We start from the raw sequence: 16,838 nt of genomic DNA on the forward strand, positions 1-16,838 counted from the left end.
TAGGCCGTATACACCGGTCAAGGAGTACAGTAAACTTAGGATAACCTGGGGAACTTTGGGTGATTTCCAGAATATGAGGAATATGACAGATACATGTAACCAACTGTGATGTATGTCGTCTGGGATCACTGCCAACCAATGGGAGGAGAAGAAGAACTTTTACTTTTTAAAAATGACGAATACAGACGAATGCCACCATTAAAAAATAGACAAGGTGAACAAGTAATTAAATGTGGTAAATCAAACAGACATAGACAATGAGAATAACAGGAACTACCAAATATGGGCAATAAGAAACATATATATACTCTGTACCAACACTCACAGAATCAGAATCAGTCAATGGGACAGCTGCTTCTCGACTTTATTGTCTTGTTATAATAAAGTCTTTTCTTTCACATTTGAAACTCTGCTGTTTTTGAGCCTTTCTAATTGCATGACTGAGATCCAGACCATCGACGAGAGCACGATTTTCCACAACATAAGAGTGGCACCCCAGATGGGACTGGACTGAGGCACCGGTGTCTTGAAGGGCCGTTGCAGGCGAGGGACCTGGGTTAACACGCAAACAATCCGAAATTACGAGGCCTCAAGGTAAGCAAGTTTTGCTTATATATTTGGATATAAGGAGATTGTTTGCTGGTTGACTAAGGGTTGAGCCTGTGGCGGTGTTTTGGGACAGGGCCTCACCAGCTAACGGACGTAAAATTAATTAAATGAAAAAAGGTGCATATGGATTGATGAGTTTCAAGTGTTAAAGGATATGCCCATTAGTTAAAAGAGCACAGATGGTGCCAATATAAAGTAGTAGTGAAAAAGCCTAGTGAAGAAGGGCTAGAAGTGTAAAAGCATCTAGTTAAGAGGGATGCTGAATGCCGGCACACGCCTAAGTTGAGAGGCGTGGGGATCTGTGGTTACCGGCCCCGGGATAGGGGGTGACTGCTCGGACAGGTCCGTTTCTAATCGAAACAGTTAGTTTTTGTTCGTTATATGTTATATGTTATATGTAAGTGTTGGTACACTTGAGCAATATATGTTTGTCTAAAAGTAAAAGTGCACGGTTATTTGATAAAACTGCAGAGAAAAATCACGTTAAGATTTGAAAAAGATCATATTGTATTGAATGGAATATTTTAACGGATTATTGAAAATTGAAAGAACTAGAAACACCCCAAAAAATTGGTTGTGTCGTTTGTTTGGGCATTCTCCACAGTGTCGACGCTGTGATCCAAATTGTGAAACTAAATTGTTGATAAAAAGAAAAGAATTGAAAAAGGCAATCTGAGCGCCTGTTTTCCCATTGTTGCGCCAGGGAGAGAAGAGGGGACCCGCGAGGGTGGGGGCTGAGGCTTTCTGTGTGTGTGGACTGATAAAGAGTGTGTGTGTGTGTGAAGTGCTCGAGCAGTGTGTGTGTGTGTGTGCGAAAAGGAAGGAGAGGGAGAGAGAGATTCTGTTATTCTGAGTTTGCCCATACGGAGACATGAAGCGGACAGAAAAAATAAAACACATCGATTTGAATGACCCTGACACTGAACAAGAAAATCAGTTTCAGGCAGTATTGGTACAGACACAAGGTATTCGCAATCATTTTTGGTTGGAATCCAGCTTTATTGATCTCTATGGGCATGAACAGAAATTGACAGAATACAAGAAAAATATCTTTTTCAGAAAATTGATTAAGATTACAAATTTGGGAGAAAAATCAGCTGAATGGCCAGGAATAAATTGGCAAGATGTGGTAATGAAACATATAACGATTCGGCGATTGAAATACAATTTGTTTAGACTTTGGGATGCAGCTCTTCCTTGGATGGGAGCTGAGTCAAATGCAATTGACATCCCAGTTGAACCAGTTGTAGCACCGTATATTAAAAATAATTGGGCACCCTGGCCAGTGCTCGAAAAAGGAGCTACAATTCTAGATAACATCCATCTCAGAGTGGAAGCTGAGACGAGAGAAGTGATTTGGACGTCCAGAGTGTTGTTTGAGTCACCAGAGATAGGAAGTGCGCAGCCTCTCTTTGTGACTGGCAGAACTCTGAGGCGCCTACTAGTGACGATTGAGCAGAAGTTACAGCCTCAGTTCATGCGTCACGTGAGGGTGGAGATTCACGGAGATCAGGAAAGATCGGATTCATCTCAGTGCAAATTGCTAAAAACAATACTCAATTAAATTAGAAAAAGATAAGAAAAAGGAAGGATGGCAGAGGGGGAAATAAAGGGAAAAAAGAAAAGGGGAAAAAGAGGTAGAAAAATTTTAACAATGCCGGAAAGAAGCTTATTGATTGACTATATGGAACCTCTGTATCCGATGTGGTGCACAAGAAATGAATTGAATATCAATATAATTAGGATAAAAGAATTTTGTATAGAATTAATGCCATCTCTTAATTACTCAATTTGGACAGGAGGATTGACAGCAACAGGTCGCAAATTTCATGAGAGGAGACTGTGGAGTTTTGAAGCTTTCAGCTTGGGGGAACACATCATTTGGACAAAAGCTAATCTTCGGATAAAAGAAACAAAGGGCTTTGGGTTACCTTTTAAGTTATTAACCAGAAAACACATTGTGATTATTCTAAAATATTTGAGATACACTAACCAGATTTCTTAAAAAAGGTGATAAAGTCCTCAGCCCAGTACAAGTCCAGGTGTAATCAGGGGTCGGATACTTTTAGTGATCCTCGTCTGATGAGCTTGGTGAAGAATTAGCTATTAAGTTTTAAACCACTGGGATTATAGAGGTAAAATCACCTAATAAACAGAGAAATAATTAGATAAAAACTATTTGCTAAATAAATTGATAGGGAAAAATTTTATAATGTCTAGTCCAGTAGAATTATTGGCCTCTGAAAATCCAGCATGTAAAGAAAATATAGGGGGACTCTCGAAAAAATGGGCAAAAAGAACAAAGAAATTGGCCACCAAGTGGCCGGTAGAGGGAACATTTAATGTGGCTATGTGTAGAGAGATGGAAGTGCTGATTAAAAATCACAAGACCAATGACAAATCTAGAAAACGAAATGACAAGAGGGAACAAGAATTAGGGGTGTTGAATTTATTCAAGCAATATGGGATTAAATTATGGAAATTGGAAAGGGGAAACAAAACGGGTGAAGTAAAAGAAGAAAGACCACCTCCATATGCTCCTTGCTGTGACCAGGCCGTCAATCAGATGCCAATCATACAGGGAAAAATAGATATAAAAGGACCCATAGAATTTGAGGGGTATGTACATGAAACAAGCTCAGACGAAGAGATAGAAGCGCAGAGCTGCCCAGAATCATTGTTATTAGAAAGTAGGGAGAAAGAATATGCTTGCAGGGTCGTGAAGGAGGGGCTGGAGCCACAGGAGGAAAGGCTGGAGCTGCAGGAGGAGGGGCAGTGGACATCTACACCAGCACCACAGCCGAGAAGAGAGAGAGAGAGAGCAATCTACAAAGAAGAGCCAAGAATTGAAGGAAGGGGGGCCAGAGACTACAAGGAGAAAAAGAAATCAGGAGCACCTCCCACACGTCATGAGCTTGAATCGATGCTAAAGGAGATGGAAGAGCGTTATAAGCGCGAAACAGCAGCAGGGGGAGGCAGTGAGAGAAGTGAGGAGAGTGAGTCAGAAAGATCATCTGAGGAAGGAGCGCCCTCTGCTGACTCAATACAGGAAGAACTGGCTGAAATGGAGGAAAGATGCAACAGGACAAGAGAGAAAATCAAGCAAGCTATTAACATGACAAGAGAAGAATATGAGCAGGTAGAGAGATCATTACAACAAGAAGCAAATGAATTATTGCATCTTCAGTCAAAGCAGCCTCATTCAAGTCTGCGTTACCCAGTTCAGCGAAAACAGTACAAACAAGTTGAAGGGATACTGACCTTACAGGACATAGAGCCACTGAAAGATCAGCATCAAGTGCAAAGGCAAAGAAATGAAGACAGATCAGCACGGACGATGAGATCTCCAACAAGAACAACAGAAGAAGCCAAGGATGGTGAATCAAGACATCAGTGCCCAATTCTCATCAAGCAAGGGCATGCTCAATATATACCCTGGGCTGGTCAAGATTTGGACTCTCTAGTGTCCCGTCTCCCAGATATACATGAAGGAGCTGGAAAATGGATCAAAACAGTGGAAGAAGAAACAACTGGAAAGCTGTTGGCACTTGGTGACATCAAAGCATTGCTTGTAAAGTGCCTAGGAGCCTCCAAGATGAATGACATCCTAAAGCAGTCTGGCCTTCTGCATGCAGTGGACAGACCTGAAGCAGATGGAACCTCCTTTGACAAACATCGACGTGATATTTGGAGGGTGCTGAGAGCTGAGTACCCAATGCAAACTGACCCAAGCTGCCTGAAGGGAGAGCCAATGGGAGAAATAGAAAATCCTACCACCTACATACAGAAACAACTGAGACGATGGAAAGAAGAACTGGAAAGAGATCCTGAACAAGACAGAGTACTGACAGCACTCTTCAGGACTGCAATTGTGGAAGCCATGCCTGCATCAGTAAAGCTGAAGCTGGAAGATGTGGTAGGTCTGAATTCAAAGTCACACAAAGAATTCAGAGACCATGTGGTTCATGCTGTGGAACAATACAGAAAGCAAGAACTGAAGATGAGAAATCAAGAAAAAGAACTACAAAGAAAGCTGACCCAAATGCAACTTGAAGAGCTCCTGAACAAAAAGAAAAGGATCCTTGCAGTGCAAAAGGAAGACTCCTCAGCTGTTATGGCACCTGTCAACACTTCAGTGCCAGTTAATCCACCAGCACCAATGAATGTGGCTTCACCAGCAAATCAGATTGTGACAACACAGGTGCCACCTGCTGGACCAGGGAATGCACCACAAGGACAGCAACCAGTGGTCATATATCTCAAGCCAGAGCAAGCAAACAACAGGAATTGGAACAGACCACAACAAGGAGGGCGTGGTAGAGGCAGATTCAACAACAATCAACAGAGACCAGGAATATGCTGGGGATGCAATCAGCCTGGACATCTTAAAAGAGACTGTCCCTCCAATCCTTGGATGCAAGACCAATTGATGACAACAGGGGTTGGTTATGAACAACAACCAATACAGACCCGAGCTCAAGGACCTGTCAACCCGTGGCGTGGTCCTAATCAAGGTTACTAGGGCTGCCCAGAGAATCCTGAGGGGAGGAACCAACTTCCAATGATATCTTCGGATGCCGATCAAGAACCAATGTTGCGAGTTAATATTGAAGGAAAACCAATAACTCTTATGCTTGATACAGGGGCATCGTACTCGTGCTTGAATCCAAGATATGCCTCGCACCTCCCCATGTCTGGAAAATATATAAAGACAGTAGGATTCTCGGGAGTGACTCAGCTACTTCCTATGACGACCCCTGTAAGCATAAGCTTAGAAGACACAGAAATAAGATTACCAATTTTAGTTTCAGAACATACACCTGTCAACCTGTTAGGTAGGGATGCTATATGTAAATTGAAAATGCAAATATGGTGTACTCCAGATGGAATTTATATAAATGATAGAGCAGTGAGACAAATGAATTTGACAGACGTACAACAAACACAAGAGCCATGTGCTAATATATATTGGTTAGGGGATTTGTATAAAGACGTAGAAAAAACACTTAGCAAATGGGGAAGATACATAAGAGAACAACTTTGTGAACCAAGTCTACCAAAAACTGAATTTCATTGTACTATGAAGTATGATGAAAGTAAAGACCCAGAATTTGAAAAAAGGTGGCTAAAAGACACAAAAGAACTAACCATCCCCATGATGTCACAAAATATAGTGATAGGACCAAAAGGCGCAGCTCTGCAGGTAGATAGAGAAGAATTCATTGATGAGTGGTTTGATGTGCCTAACTCAGTTCCCCATGTCACTCTGTATGTAAATAAAGACTGTGTTTCCAAAGACTTAGGCCCCATGATGAAAAAAGCAGAAAAAAGTAAGTGGGAAGTTACAGAAAATCCTCTAATATTTCAATCAACAGATGATCAGTATCTTAAGATTTTATGTGCAACTCCAATGATGGGAGTTCCTAGAATGATTGTAAATACAAAAAACAAACCAAAAGTTGAGGAACATCAAACAAAACAGACTGAACTAATAAGAGAAATGGAGAGGCAAGTGCCATCAGAATTATGGTCACAACATGAAACTGATGTAGGGCTAGTAAAGTCAGCTAACCCGGTTAGAATAATACTTAGACCTGGAGCTACAGTACCTAGGAAAAAACAATACCCCTTGAAACCAGAAGCTGTAGAAGGAATAAAAAAGACAATTGAGGGGTTAATGACAGCAGGAGTGCTAATTGAAATCAATAGTCCTAGCAACACTCCAATATTGCCAGTAGCTAAAGCAGATAAATCCAAATGGCGTCTGGTGCATGACCTGAGAGCAGTAAATGAGATTGTGGAGGACTGGCCTGCGGAGGTTCCAAATCCGCATACGCTGCTAACCAATGTTCCATCTACTGCTAATTATTACACTGTGATTGATCTGTGTTCTGCCTTTTTCAGTGTTCCCCTGTCAGAGGAAAGCAGACCATTGTTTGCGTTCACCTATCAAGGTAAAAAATTAAGTTATACTCGAATGCCCCAGGGCTTCAAGCACTCGCCCCACATTTTTAATCAGGTATTAAAAACAGATTTAGAGGACCTCAGGTTAGATAGTACCCTAATACAGTATGTAGATGATTTGCTTCTTGCTTCTGCAACTCTGGAACAGTGTCATCAGGACTCAATTAAAGTGCTTACTAAATTAGCAGAGGGGGGACATAAGGTTTCCAAAGACAAGCTCCAATATTGCCTGCCACAGGTTGAGTACTTAGGACGAACAATATCACATGGGATGAAAGCAATATCACCCAGTCAATTAGAGGGCATTAGCAAAGTACCCCAACCTCAAACAGTAGGGCAGATGATGACTTTTCTAGGAATGACAGGTTTTAGTTCAGATTGGATTGAAGACTATGCCATTAAAACAGCCCCGTTAAGAGCCTTAATGAAACAAGTGGGTCATCAAAATCTTAGGGCACCACTGACATGGACAACAGATGCATTAATAGCATTTGAATCATTAAAAAGAGAATTGCAGTCTGCACCTGCATTAGCAACACCAGCATATGACCAAGTATTTCATTTGTATGTTGCAAATAGAAAAGATGGCTATGCATCTGCAGTACTTATGCAAGAGACTTGTAGTGGAAGGAAAAAACAACCAATTGCCTACTACAGCACAAAATTAGACAGTGTGGCTGAAGGATACCCGCCATGCTATCAGCAAGGATTAGCAGCAGTATACTTTGCATATGAAAAAGCCTCTACAATAACTATGGGTTATCCAGTCATAATATATGCACATCATAAGATAGTGGAGTTGTGGGAACAGGGTAAATTCGTTCTTACCCCTTCTAGGTGTCTGGCATATTCAACATTATTGACCTTTCCAGATATAACGATAAAGAGATGCACAACAGTCAATCCAGCCAATCACATACCTTTGCAAGATGAGGGAATACCTCACGAATGTGTAGCTGACTCCTTAGCATTCACCAGATTAAGACCAGATTTAGAATCAACACCCATCTCTGAGGCACAGGTTGATTACTTTGTAGATGGATCATGCTTCAGAGACCATTTGGGTAATCACGCAGGATTTGCAATTGTTAGATGTGACAGTGATGACTTTATTCCAGTGGTGGTGCAGCATTGTGAACAACCATGCTCAGCACAACTGGCAGAGTTGAAAGCTCTTACTGAAGCCTGTAAATTAGCTAAAGGCATATCAGCAAATATTTATACTGATTCTGCGTATGCTCATGGTGTATGTCACCTTTTTGGAGCAGTTTGGAAGCAAAGGGGATTTAAGAAAAGTGATGGTACACCAATACAACATGGTGATCAGATAATTGATTTAATAACAGCTATGATGCATCCAAAGAGATTGGCCATCGTTAAATGCCAAGCACACAAGAAGGGTAATGACTTTGTGATTAGGGGCAATAATGAAGCAGATAAATATGCTAGACAAGCATCTGGCTGCACTACAGCAATAATGGCTCCGTCCATTCTAATTCAACCTCAGCCTCAATTAGCAGATGTAGCACGGATGCAGCAACAAGCTACCCCATATGAACTCAGTGTATGGCAACAGAGAGGAGCGACAAGAGACGCAAATGGGCTTTGGCGGTCACATGAAGGACAAATGATAGCTCCCACACCATTGCTTACAATCCTGATCTCTGACGCGCATGGTTTCGACCATTGCGCGAGGGGGGAAGTGATTAGAAAGGTAAAACGCCAAGGATTTTGGTCACCTTATTTACAAGCAATGGTGGATGAGTATCTGTCTGAGTGTGACGTCTGTGCCCAAAATAATGTAAGAAAGGGAACAACCGCACCCGTAGGCCACATTCCTGTCCCAGAAGGACCATTCAAACATTTGGTAATGGACTATGCAGATATGATAAGAACTGTCAGAGGTAAAAGATATTTACTGGTTATAATTGACAGATTTAGTAGATGGGTGGAAGCTGTTCCATCAGCAGACCAAGGGGCTCAAACAGTGATTAAATTTTTGACCAGAGAAGTAATTCCCAGATTTGGAATACCATCCCAAATTAGTTCAGACAATGGGTCAGCATTCATTCAAAGAACAGTAAAGGCAGTAATACAACAGTTAAGGGTAAAGCAACGTCTAGGTTGCGTCTACAGACCTCAATCTCAAGGGATAGTGGAACGAATTAATGGGACTCTCAAGGCGAAATTGAACAAAATTTGCGCCGATACAAAATTAAATTGGGTAGATGCACTGCCCCTGGCGTTGATGAGTTATCGTATGCAAACAAATAGGATAACAAACTTGACCCCACATGAAATGCTGACAGGTAGACCAATGCCAGTCCCATATTTGAGAGGTCCATATGAAGGACCGCCCCTTGAACAGTTGCAAATGGAGTTAAAAGCATATATGAAACAGCTGACGAAAATTCATGAAGCCATCCATACACAAGAACAGAATAGAGGTCCAAGAGAGGAAGAGGAAACACCTAGTGTTATACAACCTGGAGATCAGGTATATTTGAGGGTCTTTAGAAGGAAATGGAATGAGCCAAGAAGGGAAGGGCCATACACTGTAGAAAGAGCCACCCCAACAGCAGTACAGGTGCAAGGTAGCACAACTTGGTACCATTTAAATCATTGTACCAGAGTACCCAGATTGAGACCCAGAAGACGAGAAGAACAGATAGTAGAGCTCCCTTCAAGGGAGCACAGTCCAGAGAGAGGTGGGGAAGAAAATGAGCAAGTAGGGCCCCCTCCAAGAGAGCAGAGTCCTGAAAGTAACGGGGAGGGGGAAGAAAGTAATGCTGATGAACCTCATTTCAGGGAAACAGAGCGCGCAGAGGCCGCAGCACTGACTGAAGATGGGGTGCAGCCTCCAGAAGTGGAACGTGAAGGTCAGGGTGAAACTGATCGTGATCTTGGTGATGATATATCTGCTGCAGAGATTGCCCAAGACGCGGGGCAATCCACAAGACCATTCGAACCACAGCCATCAACTAGTGTTCAACCCAGATATCAACCTGATGAATTCCTCACGCTTGATCCAAACACCATTGCTGAATTATTCTCTTAAAATGACTGATCAGAAACCAGGTATTTATGCAAACGGACATGTTAGAAAGGGGTCAGTAAGTAGGGCTAACGATAATGAAAACAATGCTAAAACATCAGACTTAAAGAAAGAAGGACTGCTAGGTGCAGCCCATGACAATGAGTGGTTCAAATGGGCAGAATACACTGCAAAAGTAGCAGGAATGGATAGTTGTGTGTTTTGTTCTCCATCCCCTCTCGAAAAATTAACAGTAGTGCCCAGTCCCTATGATTTCATCCAATGTGGTAAACATTATGCTCAATATTGTAAAGACACTAAAGCTAAAGGGATACGTTTTCTAAATGCCACATATTGTCCAGCAGAATGCTTACTTATGCTAGGAAACAAGGGCTACTATAGAGATTTTGGCAAAATAAGAATAGGAAAAGAGTGTAATCAGATGAATATTAGAGTTGCTCGAAATAAAAGAGAGATCCCATCAGCCTATGATATTGACTACACATTAGATTATGAATGCTTCAACAGAACCAACGGAAAACAAGATGTGGGTGAATTTGGGGGCAACTGTGCGGTAATTTGGCATATGGATGTATTCATGTTTCGAAATCCACATGTAGTTAAGTTTCATAGTATAATGTATGCTACCGCAACTATAAAAACAAATATGACAATTGTGAGATTAATAGACAAATGTGCAGAAGCTACAATTCACTTTCCTTTTATTTATTATCTAATGGATCAAACAGAAGCAGTGGCAGATTATTACTGGATGTGTGGAGGAAAAAGATTGCGAACCACACTCCCAAAAGATTGGAAAGGTATTTGTACCAGAGTAAGATTGATGCAAGGAATAACAATAATTGAGGGAAACATAGATAGTGTAAAGAACCCCAAATCACAAGTAAGCAGAGCAAAGAGAGCGTATGCTCCAGACCCGAAGGTGTACTTAGATGCAATTGGCCAACCTAGAGGAATACCAGATAAATTTAAAGCAAGAAATGAGGTAAAGTCTGGCTTTGAGTCTCTACTTGTATGGATAGCCACCAACAAAAACACTGAATGGATTAATTACATTTACTATAATCAGCAGAGGTTCATTAATTACACCAATGATGCCTTAAGTGCTCTTGGAGAACAATTAGATGCAACAAGCAAAATGACATGGCAAAATAGACAAGCTTTGAATTGGCTGTTGGCGGAGAAAGGAGGAGTTTGTGTAATGTTTGGTTCTGACTGTTGTACCTATATCCCAAATAATACAGCGCCAGATGGATCGTTCACCCAAGCGATGGATAAACTGAAAAATCTGAGGGAAGAAGTGACCTTGAATGCTGGAACAGATCTGCAGATTGGAGACTGGTTAAATTCAATTTTTGGGTCTTGGAAAGGGTGGTTGATTAAGGTGGGAATTGTAATAGCTATTGCTATTGTTGTGTTTTTTGCACTGTTTTGTTGTGTTATACCTTTCATCAGATCCATGCTAGCCAGTGCTGCAGCCAAACAGATGCTAAGCATATCAGTAAGACCAACCGGAGTTGACATTGGATATGCTCACGGATACACTGTGGGCCCTGGACTGGACGAACTAGACGACTTTGACCTAGAAGAGACTATTCTGTGAAACCTTTCCTGAAAGAACAACGGAGTGGTAGGGAAGGGGTGCCTTTTAATTTTTTATATTTCTTTATTTTCACTTTTGTAGATATACTAGAGGTGTGGGATAGTGTAGGGAGAGAGATAGGGGTACTATGTATTTTCCTTTGGCATATGCCCCTTCCTGAAGTCATTTACTCCTTATATCATTTATATTTACTCCTTATATCATTTATATTGAAATTAATTTACTAATCTTAAATGTATAATGTAAATACTGAAAGAAAAAGGGAACGATAAGGGTATGAAGCAGGTCATTGTCCATGTTATGAGGCATTGCAACCAGAAAAAGGGAATGAAACAGAAGGATTAATTGAAATCTGAAAGGTGATTGAGGGTCTGACCCAAGTCAGGAGTGCAATAACAGTGTTTATTCATTTAGCCCAGCCTTCAGAGATCAATATGTATTTTTTCTATACTTATTTTTATGCTATTACACTAACATTCCATTAGTTACTATAACAATGATTGCTGTATACACTGGAACATACTGTCAGAAAGGAAGAAGGAAGGATCGACGAGCACCTCAGTGCTTAGCAACACGAGTAGATTCAACTGGGGGTTAAAAACCCACCATCTACTCCAACACCAGATAGGGCTAGAGGAAGCTCCTCTGGCAACGAAGGATAACAACACCAGATAGCGCTCTAGGTTACCGGAAATGCCTAGAGTTCCTCTGGCTGCGTGGGACAAACCAGTGTTTTAAATCTATTTTCTAGATGTGTTTATTAATCACTCATATATTCTACATAACCATGACAACCATGGGCAAGGCTTGAACATTTTGTGCACATGCTTACACACACATTAATGATTGAATTATTAATCCCGAAAAGTATGGTTGGATAGGAAGACAGATTCCTTTACTCTTCTCTAGTCAAAGGTGAGGAGAGATGTTTGGGTCTGGCTTCCTCTGGAGTGCGGTATCATGAAGAAACAATCTGACAAGAGGTTATGAGAGGCCGCACGCTGGCTGAAAGAGGGTATAAACTGAGGGGTGGACTCATGGAACTGCACTCTAGGTAATGAATATGATTGTGAGACTTAGTAAAGTCTCAAAGAGAGGAATATATTGTATATTTTTGTTTACTCACTATAACATTATCTTATTCAAAATGATAAAACATGCTTAAAAATGTAATCCATGCACTGTTCTATGCAAACATGTACTAGTCTATGCAAAAGTGTGATATCCTACTGTACTGGATGTCTGAATACTGATAAATGGTCTTAGAGTGCCATCTATTGGTCATACTGAGTATAGATGTTTTATAGGCCGTATACACCGGTCAAGGAGTACAGTAAACTTAGGATAACCTGGGGAACTTTGGGTGATTTCCAGAATATGAGGAATATGACAGATACATGTAACCAACTGTGATGTATGTCGTCTGGGATCACTGCCAACCAATGGGAGGAGAAGAAGAACTTTTACTTTTTAAAAATGACGAATACAGACGAATGCCACCATTAAAAAATAGACAAGGTGAACAAGTAATTAAATGTGGTAAATCAAACAGACATAGACAATGAGAATAACAGGAACTACCAAATATGGGCAATAAGAAACATATATATACTCTGTACCAACACTCACAGAATCAGAATCAGTCAATGGGACAGCTGCTTCTCGACTTTATTGTCTTGTTATAATAAAGTCTTTTCTTTCACATTTGAAACTCTGCTGTTTTTGAGCCTTTCTAATTGCATGACTGAGATCCAGACCATCGACGAGAGCACGATTTTCCACAACAAAATAAACATAAAATTCAATGAAATCTGTAATATCCTGAAAGTCAGTTTCAATCAGTTTTCAGGGCAAAATATACATTTAAATACATATTTAAATATATTGAAACATCAAATATACCTATTATTTAAAGTGTAGGGGCAAAAATGTCTCCACAGTTTTTTTTTCTCTCACATTTGATATAATTAAAATAATTTAAGGCCTGTCTATTGATAGGTTTAGACCATTTGTAATGACCTGCAGCTATCACATATGCACCTGTATTGACTGTCTCAGTGTTGGTCAACAATAGTCATTTCTTAATTTTAAGTGGTTTTAGACGAACAAAAGAAAGTTCAGAGTTCAGCTCTGAAATCATATCCAACAACTCCTAAATATGAAACAGGGGCTGCATCCAAATGTTATGTGATGGAATACAGCAAAGAGCTGTATAATATAACACTGAGACCTGTCAATTATTCAATATGCAGTTTTTGTTATGAAACACAGTGTAGCTATTATTTACACACAGGGCCATCACTACAATACATGGTAAATTATTGTAATGGTTGGGTGGGCCTTCTCTCCCCTGGGCTCAATAGGTAGGCAACCGAGCACCTTAGTAGACAAAGTTTTGGACAAATGCTTTAAAAACCATAACTGATATTTAATATTTGTTTTTATGTCAAGATGTACATATATTAGGCCCTATGTATTAAGTTGGTGACCATGTTAATATCTTAAGTAAATAGCCAAAAACTGCAGCTATATATATATATATATATATATATATATATATATATATATACACACACACACACTATATATGAATCATAATAAAATGCAGTTATGTGGAGATGTTGGATCTGCATTTCTCACACATCACATCCGCTGCTGGAGTCACGAATGGCGTCCCCAGACAGCACACATTAATCTGCCCGATGTCGGTTTCAGATCAGCATGGAATCCTATGTCTCAGGAGTATCGGCCTAAAGTCGCTTCCATGTATATTGGCCTTTGATCGCTCCCACTACCCAAAGCAGATCCCGCTATCTGTTTTTTTTTTTTTATCTCGGCTTCCCTATATGTTGGCTTTTGATCGTTCCCACTACCCAACGCAGATCCCGCTATTTTTTTTTTTTTTTGCATGCTGTGTGTAACGTTAGAAGCAGCCAGAGCTACCCAGAACAGCCTCCTGAAGCAGCGATTTTTAGGTTGGTAAATTCACTCGTGTAAATTGACAGAAAGTAGGCATTGTTTCAATTGTATGACTGTTTATATATTTTCCTGCTAGGCTAAGCCATAACTTGGGTGTGCATTACTTTATAAATAACTGTTTTGGGGTAATTACAACTTCGTAATTCACGTTAGCTAGTTGAGCTAACTTAATGAAAATATGTTAAACCTAGCTAGCGGCTATGGCGAAATGTTAACAGGTACAAGGACAACAATATGCTTAGGTGTAAGAATAGCAAGTTACTAGTTGACCGTGAGACATTACACAGGAAAAGCTGTCGTTTTTGTATTGAGAGGAGTGGAAGTAAGTTAGGCTACTTAAAGTTACTCCCGTCTTGGCTCCATGCGCTAGCCTGCCACACTGGTCGTGTCATAACGGCTTTGCTGAAAGTGTTGACTTTTCACTCCTCTTTTTGCATGTAGAACTAGCAGCCAGCTACGAAGAGCTACACCCATACAGCCTACTGGAGCAGCGATTTTCAGGTTGGTAAATTCACTCGTGTAAATTGTCAGAAAGTGGGCATTGTGTCAATATGACTTTATATATTTGCCTGCTAGGCTAAGTCATAACTTGGTGTGCATTACTTTATACAGAGCTGTTTTGGCGCAATTACAACTTCGTTGTGAGCTAGCTAATTCACGTTAGCTAACACTGGAAAATATTTTAATTTAACCCTCTGAGCCCGACAAACGCGAATACGCGTTTTGTGGCAGATTTTCCTGATAAGGCAGAAATGAGCTTGAATTACTCTGCCATTTTTGATCGTTCAGATAAGAGCAATACACCATTCGAATCTGTAAGGGGTCTTCTTTTATTTGTATACACTCATAATAACAACTAAACTTTGTGCTTTTGAAGAATAAAGAAAACAAACAGGGTGCGCTCTCTGTCTTCGTCTCCGCGATCTGTTTTCAGAAATGCGTCACTAAAATGAAGTGTAACTCAGCGAATACTCAACACACAGACATGAAAGTTATCTCTATAGAAAGCTTGAAGTGTCTTCTTTCAAATTAAGTAAGTCATATCGTGATGAAGTAATCCGTATGAACCCAACACGACGTTCAGTCTGCACAGTGTAACTCATTATTTTTAATAAGATCCCGCCCCCTCGTATTCTCATGTAAATCACCACGTTATCTGCGCGCGCTTGGACACGCCCAACATAAACGCAGCGTCAGAAGACTCTGTTCACGCTGCTATATACTGTTCGTTTCTGAAGACGCGCTGAGTAAAGGCTGGATTTCCCTCAAAATAACAAGTTCAGAAGCTCGATCTGATAAGTAAGTAATGTTTATGTTTTGCATTAGTTAGCGTGTTATTGTGACATAAACTTGAACACATTACTAGTTGTGTTTTTCCCCAAAGTTCAACACAATGACTGCTGCGCATCTAAGAACGTTTATTACACGGCTCTCTGGAATGCTTGATTCTGATTGGTCAGTTGAGACATTTGCAGGTTCGTTCTTTTCAAATAATAACCGCTCCAAAGTAATAACGCATAGCCGGTACTACTTGTATGTTTAAAATCCAAAGATTTGGCGCCATCTTGTGACAGATCAGTATACCTTATGCGCGCTCTCTCGTGTTTGATGACAGCAGCTCAGGAAACTTGAAAAATAGCAACGCAAAAGAAAAAGAGGAAATGCACAGATATATGCACCAGCCTAAGTTCCCTATTGAGAGCAAACGTAGGTTTCAGTCCCAACTTTCTCTAGCCACTCCCAGAGTTCGTGGTTTGGGCAGTTTTGGGAAAAATTAATTAACAGCAATCGGTAAGGGTAACGTTAGACTTAAACAACGAACGTGTTGCGGTGAATTAATTGTTGTTTTTTGTCTCTTGCAGGAGAACAACCGGATTTTTTGGGGAGCTGTTTTTTCTAACAGCATTTTTTCATCATTCACTTTTTGAAACATTCAATAAAATGAAATGGAAATATAATTCTGGCGTCTTTCTTGTCTCTTTATAGATTATAGATCTGATTAATTTATAGCCTAGCCTATAGTGTAAAATGTGCAATCTCAAGATCCGACCTAAATAAATAAAGGTCGCATAAGCCTCGGCGGGTGGAGGTGGGCATAGCTTTGATGAGTCGTTGAAACATTGGCTCATTGTCGTTTTCGATGATTTGCCGACATCCCGGCGATGTCTTGCCAATGAGCAAACGCTCCCTATGCGATGTCTTCTAGACAATAACGGCATTCATCGGCCCGACATCGGGTAGATTAATGTGTGCTGTCTGGGTCATTTATCATCATTTCTCTCAATATGTCCAATGATCTATAACTCACGTTAATACGTAAAATTTGTTATGAAATACAAGCTAAATGTTAAAGCAACTCCTTTCTCCGTGAAACGCAGCATGAATAATTTAACTCAACATGTATTTAAGACTACAGTATTTGAAAGAGCCGAAATAAGCGCATATATTACAGCCTGCTGTTATATTTTGTACCGTGTACCGTGACAGCTGTACCGTGACAGCTGCTGTTTTTATCCTCTTTTAACGTTAAAGCCCCAATAAATATAAGCACCGCCACGAAGACAGGTGAGAAACTGCCCTGCTCTCTGTTTCGTATTACCCACACATCTAATCATTAAATGCATATAC

The 16,838-nt window shown here is 40.4% G+C and overlaps 1 protein-coding gene across 3 annotated transcripts in view; it reads right to left on the reverse strand.

Annotated features, from left to right (window-relative positions):
* The window catches only part of LOC306848491 (MAP kinase-activated protein kinase 2-like), a 458,467-nt gene that overhangs the window by 373,239 nt on the left and 68,390 nt on the right, over window positions 1-16,838 (reverse strand). The window lies entirely within an intron of this gene.

This window comes from Barbus barbus, assembly GCF_936440315.1.
Source record: "Barbus barbus genome assembly, chromosome: 28".
Classification (NCBI taxonomy): Eukaryota; Metazoa; Chordata; class Actinopteri; order Cypriniformes; family Cyprinidae; genus Barbus; species Barbus barbus.